Here is a 16794-nt window from a genome sequence, read left to right as displayed (position 1 = left end):
ATGGGCTTTTACTTTTTTGACCAGTCTGCCATGTGGGACCTTGTCAAAAGCCTGGCTAAAATCCATGTACACTACGTCAAACGCTTTACCCTCATTGACCCTCCTTGTTACCTCCTCAAAAAATTCAATCAAGTCAGTCGGACAAGATCTTCCCTTAACAAATACATGCTGACTGTCCTTGATTGATTAACCCGAGCCTTTCTAAATGACGATTTATGTTGTCCCTCAGAATTGATTCCAATAATTTGCCTAACACCGAGGGTAGACTGACTGGCCTATAATTACTCAGTCTATCTCTTTCTCCCTTTTTAAACAATGGTACAATGTTAGCAGTCCTCCTAGATTCTATGATTCTATGATCACACATCCTAGTGAAAGTAACCTTGGTGCCTGCACATAATCTCCTCCTTTACGATTTTCCTTAAACAGACTTCTTTCGGACATCCCTCCTCATCTCTTCTTCTTTGCCTCAACAACCATTTTACCTCGTGCCTTTGTGAAGCGCCTTGAGACATTCTTTTACATTAAAGGTACTATATAAATGTAAGTTGTTGTTGTTGCTGTACACAGTGTCATTCACTCTCTTCCTCTCATGCACCAGCTTAGATTCATCCATCCTGGGGGATTTAGAAAGTGAGCTAGAGGTGAGTGCATGGGTGAAGTGCATATCGCAAATGAGCAGGAGCAGCTGGTGGACACACAGGAGGAGGAGGAGGAACTTGCTGACCAGAGGGCCAATGCTTGGTGAAACCTGGCCGAAAAACCTGGGGAATGTGGATCTCATGGCCCATGCTTTTAAAAGAAGAATGCTTTCTGAGCATAAAGTCTTGATGTAGGATTGGGGTCTTGCCAAACAGTGTGTTGAAGTTGGTGAATTGGGTTGAGGAGTACCATGCTGGAAGGCTTAACAACAATCCAGTTCACCAAGGAGCATGTGGCAACTCCAGGATATCTGGAGTGGAGTTCCCAAGCCAGATGCCCAAAGGGCCTTTGATGCTTCTCCCATGCCTGCTCAGGTTGCTGTGTCTGCTTGTATCTGACATAGCTCTGTGAGGGCATCCCTAGTGAATTGAAGCCTCTAAAGGTACTGGTCCTTGGACAAGTGGAGACATGTGTGCTTCTATATATTCTAGTGTGGGGGTGCCAGCAAGTGCATGTCAATTGCATTAGGTGCAGCATGATATGCCTGGCATGATATTCCTCTTCTCTCTCCTAAAAGCATAGTAAAAGTGGAATTCCTAGTAGGAAAGCCATTGTCGCAGCAGGAGTAAAAAACTGTAGCACCACAGCAATAGGCACAAGAATCTTCAAACACATCAGTGACAAAAGGAGAAAAATGAAACAAGAAAAAAGCAAACACTGTCGTAATCTCAGAACTGATAACTGATATTTGTATGGTGCTTGGCACTAAGAGACCCTGAATGTCCAATTTATATAGGCAGGTAAAGGAAACAGTATGAAACGTATGGAAATGATGGAAAGTCATGTGTATGATAGCTTGGTGTCATGATGCACTAATTTATATACTCTATGCACGAATAGACAGGAGCTTCCTGCAAAACATGACTGGAGAATCGCAACAAGGTAAACATGGATAGAGATCAGGTGTCGTACATCTCTGTCTAATTTTTCAATCAGGAATGTGCATTTTAGGGCTTGTTCCTGGTATAATGCTTATTGTGTAATTCTCTGGCTCAGATTACAACAGTAAATGTTAACTTAAATGGCATAAATGGTAATTATCATTCAGTTTATATTTTTGCTCTTCAAGTTTAGTCATTATCATATGAAGATAGACTCTTCCCTCTCCCATTTCACAATCATGCAGTCACATTTGATTTCCTATCTTAATTATTGGTTCTTTAATGGCTTCAAAATTGAATCTAAATCCATTAATATCACTCTACTAATTGGTTGTTTATTTTCGTAATAATATGCCAGAGACAAACTGTCATCTAATATATTGGGTGGGATATGTGAAAAAAATTGAGTTTAGTTACAGTCACATTCTTCTCTGGATTGCTAAGAAATTGTAGGAATTAGGGTTCTGAGCCTAATATAGTCTTAGATTCTGGTAAGATTGATCTTATTACTGAGATTGAACATTAAACATTGGGAAGATCGTTGCTTCAGTCTATCTGCTGCTAAAATCCTCATCCATGCTTTCGTTACCTCCAGACTCGACTATTGTAATGCTTTTCTGTCCGGCCTCCTATCTTCCACCCTACATAAACTTAAACTCATCCAAAATTCTGCTTCCCATATCCTATCCTCCCATTCATCCATCACTCCTGTGTTCATTGACTTACATTGGCTATCTGTGCCCGAAAAGCCTGATTTCAAAATTCTCATTCACATGTTCAAATCTCTCCATGGCCTCACCTCTCTCTATCTCTGTAACCTCCTCCAGCCCTACAACGCTCCAAGAACTCTGTGTTCCTCCAAATCTGGTCTCCTGCCCACTCCCTATTTCCTTCACCCCAGCATTGGCAGCAGCACCTTCAGCCTTCTAGGCCCTAATTTCTGGAATTCCCTCCCTAAACCTTTTTGCCTCTCTACCTCTCTCTCCTCCTTTAAGACGCTCCTTAAAACCTACCTCTTTGACCAAGCTTTTGGTCACCTGTCCTAATGTCTCCTTCTTTGGGTCAGTGTCAATTTTTGTCTGATTCCACCCCTGTGAAGCGCTTTGGGATGTTTTATTACATTAAATGTGCTTTATAAATGCAAGTTGTTGTTGATGATTGATGTCAACAATATGGAAAACCATATGTCTTCAAAATATCACACTAACATTTTGTACATCTCCTCACTATTCTGTTTCTCCTGAGTCTACCAGATACTGTGGAATTTGCAGATGATGATCAAAGGATGGTGGATGCATTTAATAAGTACCTAGTATCGGTCCTTACTAAAGAGAACGATATTGGAGAAGAGGTGGATCCTTCAGTAACAAGTGATATTACAATAGATGAAAGGAAAATGTTAGATAAGTGAGGCAAGCTAAAGGTTGATAAAAAATCCAGGCCTGAAAGATTCATCCTAGGATCGTGAGGGAGATGAGTGAAGAAATTGCAGAGACCCAAGAAATTATATTTCAGGGTTTTATTGAGTGTGAGTGTATGCCAGAGGACTGGAGCGTAGCCAATGTAGTACCAATTTTCAAAAAGGGAGACAAAGTTAATCTGGGTGATTACAGGCCAATTAGCTTAACATCTGTGGTAGGGAGCATTTGAGACTCTTTAATTAAAGATGAAATTACTACTTAGCTACATAAAGAGAAAATAGTTAGAAGGAGCCAGCACAGATTTCAAAAGGGACAATCAAGCTTGACAGACCTCATAGAATTCTTTGAAGGAGTACTAGATATGGTAGACAGGGAAAATGCAGCGGATGTAGTGTACGTGGACTTAGGGAAAGCCTTTGACAAGGTACCATCCAGAACATCATTAGAGAAGAATAAGGGGTATGGAATTAGGGGGAGGAATAGCAAATTGGATTAAAAATTGGATAGAAGGGAGAAAACAGAGAATAGAAGTTTCAGAGGGTTGGAAGTGGGTATTGGTGTCCCAAAGGGTTCAGTTCTGGGGCCACTTCTATTCACATAGGCATAGAGGGAGTTGTGTTAAAATACAAGTACCATGACAGACTTGAAAAATCTGAGCTTTTTTCATAGGAGCAATGTAGATTATGGTGTGATATGGTAGAAGTGTTTAAAATTATGAAAGGATGGGACAAGGTAGATAGAAGCAGACTGTTTCCAGTAGTTGAGGGGTCAAGAAAGAGGGGCCATAGATACAAGATCAAATGTAAGAGATTCGGAACAGAAGGCAGGAGAAACTTCTTCATACAGTGTGAGACTGTGGAATTCACTCCCATGATTAGTAATTGAGGCAGAACCTATGTCAATGTTCAAGATTAGATGGATAAGTGGATGAAGGGTTAGGGGTTGAAGAGATTTGCGAACAGGGTGTAACGTAAACACTGACATGGACTGGTGGACCGAATGGCCTGTTTCGATGTTGAAACTTTTCTGTATTTCTATGTAGAATCTTTTTGAGCTGCTATAACATCGAGGGAATATATCCCTTTAATTCATTTCCAGTAGATAATTAGACTCCAAGGACAATTATTTTTGCCCTATTTTAATTCATGTTCCTCTCATTCTTTAGGTCTCCTTGTATCATACAGGTAAGGAACATATGAACAGGAGTAGGTCATTCAGCCCCTCGAGCCTGTTCCTCCATTCAATTAGACCAACGAATGCTCTGTACCTCAAGTAAGCAGCACTAAGTGACTTGCTGTCCTGTTTTTGAACCCTTCCTATGATGAATTCGCTGAGTGTGAATGCATGCGTGTAAACCCCTAAACTGTCACTCACAGGCACAGTGCATTGGAGCACCAGCGCACTTTACCATCACAGAAATGAAGAATCTTTAAAAAATAAGATTAATTTAATGTCAACAATGAACTTGGAGGAGTTTTTTTAAGTATATTGCTATGTCATGTCAATATATTACTGGTATGATGATATAGATAAGTCCCCATCTTCAGTTCGGTTACCTAAAAGATTGTTGGAATGGCTCAGAATTCCCTCAGAGTTTGCTCCTGGTCCACTGCCATTACTTTGCCAGAAATGTGGGCGAAACCCCATTTATGCATGTAAACGGGGTTTCTGCTGCACTTCCAAAGAAGTGACGGCAATGGAGTGGGATCAGCTCCGAGGAAATTTCGGGCCAATCTGAGTTAGAAGTTTGTGGATTCAAACACCACTGCAGGACTTGAGTACATATTCTAAGCTGCCATTTCAGTATAGTAGTGAGGGACTGCTGCATTGTTGGAAGGGCCATCTTTTGAACGAGATGTTAAACTAATACCCCATCTGCCTGTTCAGGTGGCTATAAACAATTCCATGGCACTAGTCAGCTGTGGCTCAGTTGGAAGCACTCTCGCCTCGAAGTCAGAAAGTTGCAGCTTCAAATCCCATTCCAAAGACTTGAGTACAAAATCTAGGCTGTCACTCCAGTGCAGTACTGAGGGAATGTTGCACTGTTGGAGATGCTGTCCTTCCAATGAAATGTTAAACCAAGCTTCTGCCAGCCCTCTTAGGTGGATGTAAAAGATCCCATGGCACTATTTCGAAGAAGAGCAGGGGAGTTCTCCCCAGTGTCCTGGCCAATATTTATCCCTCAACTAACATCACTAAAACAGATTATCTGGTCATTATCACATTGCTGTTTGTGGGGCCTTGCAGTGTACAAATTGTGTGCTGTGTTTCCTACATTACAACAGTGACAGTACTTCATTGGCTGTAAAGTGCTTTGGGACATCCTGAGATCATGAAAGACACTATATAAATGCAAGTCTTCCTTCACTATTCAAGATGTGGAGATGCCGGTGATGGACTGGGGTTGACAATTGTAAACAATTTTACAACACCAAGTTATAGTCCAACGATTTTTATTTGAAATCTACAAGCTTTCAGAGGTTTCCTCCTTCCTCAGGTAAATGTTCAGGAGCTCCTTGAAGCCTACGCATTTATACATCACAGAACAATACATGGTGTTTACAGACTGCCCCTGCAACTGCCCGTTGCCAAGGCAATCACCGTGTTCAGACATGATGTGGAGATGCCGGTGATGGACTGGGGTTAACAATTGTAAACAATTTTACAACACCAAGTTATAGTCCAACGATTTTATTTTTAATCCCACAAGCTTTCGGGGGCTTTCCCCTTCCTCAGCCAGTGTGGAAAAGACAGAGAGGTGTCCAGACAGAGAGGTGTCACCTACAGAACCCCCGAATACACATACAACAAAAAAACAAACAGGAAAAGAAACAGAGAGAGAGAGAGGCAGAAACATCCAGAAGGCAGAGAAAGCCAGCGAATGACCCATTATATTAAAAACAGATAGCTTTTGTTCGCTGGTGGGGTAACGTGTAGCGTGACATGAACCCAAGATCCCGGTTGAGGCCGTCCTCATGGGTGCGGAACTTGGCTATCAATTTCTGCTTGACGATTTTGCGTTGTGTGTCTCGAAGGCCGCCTTGGAGAACCCTTACCCGAAGATCAGTGGCTGAATGTCCCTGACTGCTGAAGTGTTCCCCGACTGGGAGGGAACCCTCCTGTCTGGCGATTGTTGCGCGGTGTCCGTTCATCCGTTGTCGCAGTGTCTGCATGGTCTCGCCAATGTACCATGCTCCGGGGCATCCTTTCCTGCAGCGTATGAGGTAGACAACGTTGGCCGAGTCACAGGAGTATGAACCATGCACCTGGTGGGTGGTGTCCTCTCGTGTGATGGTGGTATCTGTGTTGATGATCTGGCATGTCTTGCAGAGGTTACCGTGGTAGGGTTGTGTGGTGTCGTGGACGCTGTTCTCCTGAAAGCTGGGTAATTTGCTGCGAACGATAGTCTGTTTGAGGTTGGGTGGCTGTTTAAAGGCGAGTAGTGGAGGTGTGGGGATGGCCATAGCGAGGTGTTCGTCGTCATTGATGACATGTTGAAGGCTGCGGAGAACATGGCGTAGTTTCTCCGCTCCGGGGAAGTACTGGACGACGAAGGGTACTCTGTGGGTTGCTTCCCGTGTTGGTTGCGTCCCGTGTAACACCCGGACGTCCTATCGTATCAGGTAACGGAACCATGTGTGAGAACCTCTCTGGATACATCGAGGACATCCTGAAACCCATCGTACAGGGAACCCCCAGCTTCTGTCGCGACACTACAGACTTTCTACAAAAACTCAGTACCCACGGACCAGTTGAACCAGGAACACTTCTCACCACGATGGACGTCTCGGCACTCTACACCAGTATCTCCCACGATGACGGCATCGCTGCGACAGCATCAATACTCAACACCAACAACAGCCAATCTCCAAACGCCATCCTACAACTCATCCGCTTCATCCTGGATCACAATGTCTTCACCTTCGATAACCAGTTCTTTACCCAAACACACGGAACAGCCATGGGGACCAAATTTGCACCCCAATACGCCAACATTTTCATGCACAAGTTCGAGCAGGACTTTTTCATTGCACAGGACCTCCAACCAACGCTATACACCAGATACATCGACGACATTTTCTTTCTATGGACCCACGGCGAAGAATCACTAAAGAGACTACACGATAACATCAACAAGTTCCATCCCACCATCAAGCTCACCATGGACTACTCCTCAGAATCAGTTTCTTTCTTGGACACACGAATCTCCATCAAAGACGGGCACCTCAGCACCTCACTCTACCGCAAGCCCACGGACAACCTCACGATGCTCCACTTTTCCAGCTTCCACCCTAACCACGTCAAAGAGGCCATCCCCTATGGACAGGCCCTGCGAATACACAGGGTCTGCTCAGACGAGGAGGAACGGGATGGACACCTACAGACTCTGAAAGACGCCCTGGTAAGAACGGGATATGACGCTCGACTCATCGATCGACAGTTCCGACGGGCCACAGCGAAAAATCGCATAGACCTCCTCAGAAGACAAACACCGGACACAACCAACAGAGTACCCTTCGTCGTCCAGTACTTCCCCGGAGCGGAGAAACTGCGCCATGTTCTCCGCAGCCTTCAACATGTCATCAATGACGACGAACACCTCGATATGGCCATCCCCACACCTCCACTACTCGCCTTTAAACAGCCACTCAACCTCAAACAGACTATCGTTCGCAGCAAATTACCCAGCTTTCAGGAGAACAGCGTCCACGACACCACACAACCCTGCCACGGTAACCTCTGCAAGACATGCCAGATCATCAACACAGATACCACCATCACACGAGAGGACACCACCCACCAGGTGCATGGTTCATACTCCTGTGACTCGGCCAACGTTGTCTATCTCATACGCTGCAGGAAAGGATGCCCCGGAGCATGGTACATTGGCGAGACCATGCAGACACTGCGACAACGGATGAACGGACACCGCGCAACAATCGCCAGACAGGAGGGTTCCCTCCCAGTCGGGGAACACTTCAGCAGTCAGGGACATTCAGCCACCGATCTTCGGGTAAGCGTTCTCCAAGGCGGCCTTCGAGACACACGACAACGCAAAATCGTCGAGCAGAAATTGATAGCCAAGTTCCGCACCCATGAGGACGGCCTCAACCGGGATCTTGGGTTCATGTCACACTACACGTTACCCCACCAGCGAACAAAAGCTATCTGTTTTTAATATAATGGGTCATTTGCTGGCTTTCTCTGCCTTCTGGATGTTTCTGCCTCTCTCTCTCTCTGTTTTTTTTCCTGTTTGTTTTTTTGTTGAATGTGTATTCGGGGGTTCTGTAGGTGACACCTCTCTGTCTGAACACGGTGATTGCCTTGGCAACGGGCAGTTGCAGGGGCAGTCTGTAAACACCATGTATTGTTCTGTGATGTATAAATGCGTCGGCTTCAAGGAGCTCCTGAACATTTACCTGAGGAAGGAGGAAACCTCCGAAAGCTTGTAGATTTCAAATAAAAATCGTTGGACTATAACTTGGTGTTGTAAAATTGTTTACAATTCACTATTCAAGGAAGTGCAAAGGAGTGGCCTGGCCAACACTTACCCCATAACCAACATCACTAAAACAGATTGGAGGGAATTTTACAGCTTGGGAGGAAAGCCGGCAGGATGCCCATCTGAGACGCCAAGGAGAATTCCCCCGCTTTTCTTCGAATAGTGCCATGGGATCTTTTAGATCCACCTAAGAGTGCAGATGGAGCCTCGGTTTAATGTTTCATCCAAAAGATGACAAATCTGACAGTGCGGCACTCTCTCAGAACCTCACTGAAGTGTCAGCCTAGATTATGTGCTCAAGTCTCTACAGTGGGACTTGAACCCACAACCTTCTGACTTAGTAGGCAACAGTGCTACCACTGAGCAAAGGCTGACACCAAGTTGCCAGGGGGCAGGGGTTTGGGATGGCAGCCCTTGGAGCCAGTTGTTAGTCAATCAAAAGGCAATTTTTATGCTGTTGAGTCTATCTATAAAATGAACAATGCAACCCACAGGCTCGGGAAAAAAGGTAAGTGAAAGTGTTTAAAACTAAATGTTAAGAAGAAAACTAGAACAATTAGAATTGAGTGTGTTAGAAATAAAGAAAGGGTGAAGTTAAAATCATGAAAAGGGAGAATGGGGGAAGAAGAAAAAATGGGGATGGGGAAAGGAAAATAAGACCAGCAGAGGTGAAATGTTCTCTTTTAGTCTGATCTTTATTTTTATTGTTAAAAATAAGTTGGTGTTGATACCCCAGTGGGCAAATTAGTTTATCCAATGAGTATCTAAGTCATTCAGACCAGAAAAGTTCTAGGTTCAATCCTGGTGCTGTGCTGATTTAGTTCAGCCAAGATTCCCGCACCCTCTCATGATCCAGCGATCTCTTTGGAAATGCATGTGGGTGGGCATCAGATGGGAGAGGATCAGGGTTGGTTGTGGTGCTCCCTGTGATTACATAGCCTACAAACACTCATTTTCATGGTTAATGCATGGACAATGACCACTTGTGAGAGATACCAGAGGGTAAGAGATGCTTGTGGTACCACACTCCAGCAGAACCTTCAGAAATCTTGCTTATTTTCAATGTACAAGATTAATGTTTGAATAATAAAATTACTACTGAGAAGTGAGTAGCTTTATTACTGCATTTTACGGTTTGTTGCAGTGTCACAGTATATGAGCTGAAAAGAAAGATGACCATCCCAGGAGCCCTGGAATTTATTTGAGCTATTGGCTAAAGGTTAAGATTCGGGTTAAGATTTAGGATTAAAGATGCAACATTATCAACTAGAAAGACAAATTTCAACGATATTGCTAAATATGAGGAAGCAAACGGACCAAAATGTTGTGACTGGAGCATTTTTGGCAAGTACAGTACAGTATTAATAAATAATTGCATTGCCCAGAATTTGAGGATTAGTTGCTGATTGTGAACTTCCACATTGCAATAGTTTTATTTTATATGCCAGTTTGGGGACATAAATCATGTAAAGGGCTAATTTTTTTAAGCAATAAACATAAGAATCCCTTAGTGCAAGCAAATTCACAGAAATGAAGAAAATAATGGCACGAAAGAGTAACAAATCCCCAGGACCAGATGGTTTCCATCCTAGGGTTTAAAGGAAGTAGGTGAGATCATTGCAGATGCCCTAACTATCATCTTTCAAAGTTCTCTCGATTCAGGAACCATTCCTTTAGATTGAAAAATTTCACGTGACTACTATTTAAGGAAGGTGTGAGAGGGAAACCAGGGAATTATAGACCATTTAGCCTAATATCTGTTATCGGGGAATTACTAGAGTCTATAATTAAGGATGTGGAGATGCCGGTGATGGACTGGGGTTGACAATTGTAAACAATTTTACAACACCAAGTTATAGTCCAGCAATTTTATTTTAAATTCACAAGCTTTCGGAGATTTTCTCCTTCCTCAGGCAAATGTTTCAAGATCTCCTTGAAGCCTACGCATTTATACATATTGAACAATAATACATGGTGTTTACAGACTGCCCCTGCAACTGCCCGTTGCCAAGGCAATCACCGTGTTCAGACAGAGAGGTGTTACCTGCAGAACCTCCGAATACACATTCAACAAAAAAACAAACAGGGAAAAAAAACAGAGAAAAAAAAACACAGAGAGAGGCAGAAACATCCGGAAGGCAGAGAGAGCCAGCAAATGACCCATTATATTAAAAACAGATAACATTTGTTCGCTGGTGGGGTAACGTGTAGCGTGACATGAACCCAAGATCCCGGTTGAGGCCGTCCTCATGGGTGCGGAACTTGGCTATCAATTTCTGCTCGACGATTTTGCGTTGTCGTGTGTCTCGAAGGCCGCCTTGGAGTACGCTTACCCGAAGGTCGGTGGATGAATGTCCATGACTGCTGAAGTGTTCCCCGACTGGGAGGGAACCCTCCTGTTTGGCGATTGTTGCGCGGTGTCCGTTCATCCGTTGTCGCAGCGTCTGCATGGTCTCGCCAATGTACCATGCTCTGGGGCATCCTTTCCTGCAACGTATGAGGTAGACAACGTTGGCTGAGTCACAGGAGTATGAACCATGCACCTGGTGGGTGGTGTCATCTCGTGTGATGGTGGTATCTGTGTCGATGATCTGGCATGTCTTGCAGAGGTTACCGTGGCAGGGTTGTGTGGCGTCGTGGACGCTGTTCTCTTGAAAGCTAGGTAGTTTGCTGCGAACGATGGTCTGTTTGAGGTTGGGTGGCTGTTTAAAGGCGAGTAGTGGAGGTGTGGGGATGGCCATAGCGAGGTGTTTGTCCTCATTGATGACATGTTGAAGGCTGCGGAGAACATGGCGTAGTTTCTCCGCTCCGGGGAAGTACTGGACGACAAAGGGTACTCTGTTGGTTGCGTCCCGTGTTAGTCTCCTGAGGAGGTCTATGCGATTTTTTGCTGTGGCCCGTCGGAACTGTCGATCGATGAGTCGAGCGTCATATCCCGTTCTTACTAGGGCGTCTTTCAGCGTCTGTAGGTGTCCATCGCGTTCCTCCTCGTCTGAGCAGACCCTGTGTATTCGCAGGGCCTGTCCATAGGGGATGGCCTCTTTGACGTGGTTAGGGTGGAAGCTGGAAAAGTGGAGCATCGTGAGGTTGTCCGTGGGCTTGCGGTAGAGTGAGGTGCTGAGGTGCCCGTCTTTGATGGAGATTCGTGTGTCCAAGAAAGAAACTGATTCTGAGGAGTAGTCCATGGTGAGCTTGATGGTGGGATGGAACTTGTTGATGTTATCGTGTAGTCTCTTTAGTGATTCCTTGCCGTGGGTCCATAGAAAGAAAATGTCGTCGATGGACCCACGGCAAGGAATCACTAAAGAGACTACACGATAACATCAACAAGTTCCATCCCACCATCAAGCTCACCATGGACTACTCCTCAGAATCAGTTTCTTTCTTGGACACACGAATCTCCATCAAAGACGGGCACCTCAGCACCTCACTCTACCGCAAGCCCACGGACAACCTCACGATGCTCCACTTTTCCAGCTTCCACCCTAACCACGTCAAAGAGGCCATCCCCTATGGACAGGCCCTGCGAATACACAGGGTCTGCTCAGACGAGGAGGAACGCGATGGACACCTACAGACGCTGAAAGACGCCCTAGTAAGAACGGGATATGACGCTCGACTCATCGATCGACAGTTCCGACGGGCCACAGCAAAAAATCGCATAGACCTCCTCAGGAGACTAACACGGGACGCAACCAACAGAGTACCCTTTGTCGTCCAGTACTTCCCCGGAGCGGAGAAACTACGCCATGTTCTCCGCAGCCTTCAACATGTCATCAATGAGGACAAACACCTCGCTATGGCCATCCCCACACCTCCACTACTCGCCTTTAAACAGCCACCCAACCTCAAACAGACCATCGTTCGCAGCAAACTACCTAGCTTTCAAGAGAACAGCGTCCACGACGCCACACAACCCTGCCACGGTAACCTCTGCAAGACATGCCAGATCATCGACACAGATACCACCATCACACGAGATGACACCACCCACCAGGTGCATGGTTCATACTCCTGTGACTCAGCCAACGTTGTCTACCTCATACGTTGCAGGAAAGGATGCCCCAGAGCATGGTACATTGGCGAGACCATGCAGACGCTGCGACAACGGATGAACGGACACCGCGCAACAATCGCCAAACAGGAGGGTTCCCTCCCAGTCGGGGAACACTTCAGCAGTCATGGACATTCATCCACCGACCTTCGGGTAAGCGTACTCCAAGGCGGCCTTCGAGACACACGACAACGCAAAATTGTCGAGCAGAAATTGATAGCCAAGTTCCGCACCCATGAGGACGGCCTCAACCGGGATCTTGGGTTCATGTCACGCTACACGTTACCCCACCAGCGAACAAATGTTATCTGTTTTTAATATAATGGGTCATTTGCTGGCTCTCTCTGCCTTCCGGATGTTTCTGCCTCTCTCTGTGTTTTTTTTTCTCTGTTTTTTTTCCCTGTTTGTTTTTTTGTTGAATGTGTATTCGGAGGTTCTGCAGGTAACACCTCTCTGTCTGAACACGGTGATTGCCTTGGCAACGGGCAGTTGCAGGGGCAGTCTGTAAACACCATGTTTTATTGTTCAATATGTATAAATGCGTAGGCTTCAAGGAGATCTTGAAACATTTGCCTGAGGAAGGAGAAAATCTCCGAAAGCTTGTGAATTTAAAATAAAATTGCTGGACTATAACTTGGTGTTGTAAAATTGTTTACAATTGTCAACCCCAGTCCATCACCGGCATCTCCACATCATGACAAAGATAGGCAGCATTGTAAGCAGTGTAGATGGAAGCGTAAGATTACAGAGAGATATTAATAGATTAAGTGAATGGGCAAAGCTGTGGCAAGTGGATTTCAATGTAGGCAAGTGTGAGGTCATCCACTTTGGACCTGGAAAGGATAGATCAAAGTACTTTCTAAAAGCTCAAAACAGTAGAGTTCCAAAGAGCCTTAGGGGGTCCATGTACATCAATCATTAAAATGTCATGGACAGGTATAGAAAATAATCAAAAAGGCTAATGGAATGATGGCCTTTACATCTGGAGGACTAGAATACAAGGGGGTAGAAGTTATGCTACAGCTGTACAACGCCTTGGTTAGATCACACTTGGAGTACTGTGTTCAGTTTTGGGCACTGCACCTCAGGAAGAATATATTGGTGTTGTAGGGAGTGCAGCATAGATTAACGAGAATGATACCTGGACTCCACGGATTAAATTATGAGGAGAGATTACACAAACTAGGGCTGTATTCCCTGGAATGTAGAAGATTAAGGGGTGATTTGATCAAAGTTTTCAAGACATTAAGGGGAACTGACAGGGTAGATGCAGAGAAACTATTTCTGCTGGTTGGGGAGTCTAGGACTGGGGGACATAGCCTAAAAATTAGAGCCAGGACTTGCAGGAGTGAAGTTAGGGAACAGTTCTACACGCAGAGGGTGGTAGAAGTTTGGAACTCTCTTCCGCAAACAACAATTGATGCTAGCTCAATTGTTAATTTTAAATCTGAGATTGATAGATTTTTGTTCACCAAAGGTATTAAGGGATATGGGGCTAAGGGGGATATATGGAGTTAGCTCGCATGATCTCATTGAATGGCAGAACAAGCTCGATGGGTTAAATGGCCTATTTCTGTTCCTACGTTCCTAATGTTCCTATTAAACAGCTCCAGCACATTAAGTAAACATAAAGGCCATAAGCTATGTGTTTATTAGCAAGCAGTAGTCAATTTTGACAAGTATAATCTGAAATTCATATGTTTATTATATTATGGTATATCTTAAAGGAAAAAGGAATATGTTTTACTTTAGAAAAATATTGAAGTGAATAAAAATATTTGTTTAAAAATCTGCGATGTCTTAATTGGGATACAACCAACTGTAGCACATAAACTGCACCTGACCAGGGGACTCACTGTAATGTCAGAATGTGGTATCACATTGATAGAAAAGGCTAGTAAAAAGGCAAATGCGATTCTTAGTTTTTTTACCTCATGACATTGAAATAAAAGCTAAGAAATGAACCTTGAAATTCCTACCAGTTTTTGCACGGAAATCATGCAATCTGGATGGGGAGGGAGGAATTTGGGCTAGAACTTGATTCAACTGGTTATCCACCCTTTTCTTGGCCCAGTGCAGAATTCTGCTGGGGGGAAGACATGGGCGCTTTATTGGCCCGTGGCCCCTTTTGTCGTGATGACACTGGGCGAGTTGGAATTGGTGGGATAACATTCCCCACCAGCAATCCCACCAGTTCCACCTAACATGTGGCAATGTATAGGATGCCTGCATGATTTTTTTTTTATTCGTTCATGGGATGTGGGCGTCACTGGCAAGGCCAGCATTTATTACCCATCCCTAATTGCCCTTGAGAAGGTGGTGGTGAGCCGCCATCTTGAACCGCTGCAGTCCGTGTGGTGAAGGTTCTCCCACAGTGCTGATAGGAAGGGAGTTCCAGGATTTTGACCCAGCGACGATGAAGGAACAGCGATATATTTTCAAGTCGGGATGGTGTGTGACTTGCAGGGGAACGTGCAGGTGTTGTTGTTCCCATGTACCTGCTGCTCTTGTCCTTCTAGATGGTAGAGGTCGCGGGTTTGGGAGGTGCTCTTTAGGGTGGTGGATGGGGTGCCAATCAAGCGGGCTGCTTTGTCCTGGATGATGTCGAGCTTCTTGAGTGTTGTTGGAGCTGCACTCATCCAGACAAGTGGAGAGTATTCCATCACACTCCTGACTTGTGCCTTGTAGATGGTGGAAAGGCTTTGGGGAGTCAGGAGGTGAGTCACTCGCCGCAGAATACCCAGCCTCTGACCTGCTCTTGTAGCCACAGTATTTATATAGCTGGTCCAGTTAAGTTTCTAGTCAATGGTGACCCCCAGGATGTTGATGGTGGGGGATTCGGCAATGGTAATGCCGTTGAATGTCAAGGGGAGGTGGTTAGACTCTCTCTTGTTGGAGATGGTCATTGCCTGGCATTTGTCTGGCGCGAATGTTACTTGCCACTTATCAGCCCAAGCCTGGATGTTGTCCAGGTCTTGCTGCATGCGGGCTCGGACTGCTTCATTATTTAAGGGGTAGCGAATGGAACTGAACACTGTGCAATCATCAGCGAACATCTACATTTCTGACCTTATGATGGAGGGAAGATCATTGATGAAGCAGCTGAAGATGGTTGGGCCTAGAACACTGCCCTGAGGAACTCCTGCAGCAATGCCCTGGGGCTGAGATGATTGGCCTCCAACAACCACTACCATCTTCCTTTGTGCTACGTATGACTCCAGCCACAGGAGAGTTTTCCCCCTGATTCCCATTGACTTCAATTTTACTAGGGCTCCTTGGTGCCACACTCAGTCAAATGCTGCCTTGATGTCAAGGGCAGTCACTCTCACCTCACCTCTGGAATTCAGCTCTTTTGTCCATGTTTGGACCAAGGCTGTAATGAGGTCTGGCTCCAAGTGGTCCTGGCGGAACTCAAACTGAGCATCGGTGAGCAGGTTATTGATGAGTAAGTGCCGCTTGATAGCACTGTCGACGACACCTTCCATCACTTTGCTGATGATTGAGAGTAGACTGATGGGGCGGTAATTGGCTGGATTGGATTTGTCCTGCTTTTTGTGGACAGGACGTACCTGGGCAATTTTCCACATTGTCGGGTAGATGCCAGTGTTGTAGATGTACTGGAACAGCTTGGCTAGAGGCGCGGCTAGTTCTGGAGCACAAGTCTTCAGCACTACAGCCGGGATGTTGTTGGGGCCCATAGCCTTTGCTGTATCCAGTGCACTCAGCCATTTCTTCATATCACGTGGAGTGAATCGAATTGACTGAAGACTGGTTTCTGTGATGGTGGGGATATTGGGAGGAGGCCGAGATGGATCATCCACTCGGCACTTCTGGCTGAAGATGGTTGCAAATGCTTCAGCCTTGTTTTTTGCACACACGTGCTGGACTCCACCATCATTGAGGATGGGGATGTTTGCAGAGCCTCCTCCTCCTGTTAGTTGTTTAATTGTCCACCACCATTCATGACTGGATGTGGCAGGACTGCAGAGCTTTGATCTGATCCGTTGGTTGTGGAATCGCTTAGCTCTGTCTATAGCATGTTGCTTCCGCTGTTTAGCATGCATGTAGTCCTGAGTTGTAGCTTCACCAGGTTGGCACCTCATTTTTAGGTATGCCTGGTGCTGCTCCTGGCATGCTCTTCTGCACTCCTCATGATGCCATATAACAGGTCAAGCGGTGTCTACAATGCCATTTTCAATGCCAGTCGATCTATTAGGAAAGTTGAAACTGCAC

This window comes from Heptranchias perlo, chromosome 4 (genome assembly GCF_035084215.1).
Source record: "Heptranchias perlo isolate sHepPer1 chromosome 4, sHepPer1.hap1, whole genome shotgun sequence".
NCBI lineage: Eukaryota > Metazoa > Chordata > Chondrichthyes > Hexanchiformes > Hexanchidae > Heptranchias > Heptranchias perlo.
This window is presented reverse-complemented; position numbering follows the sequence as displayed.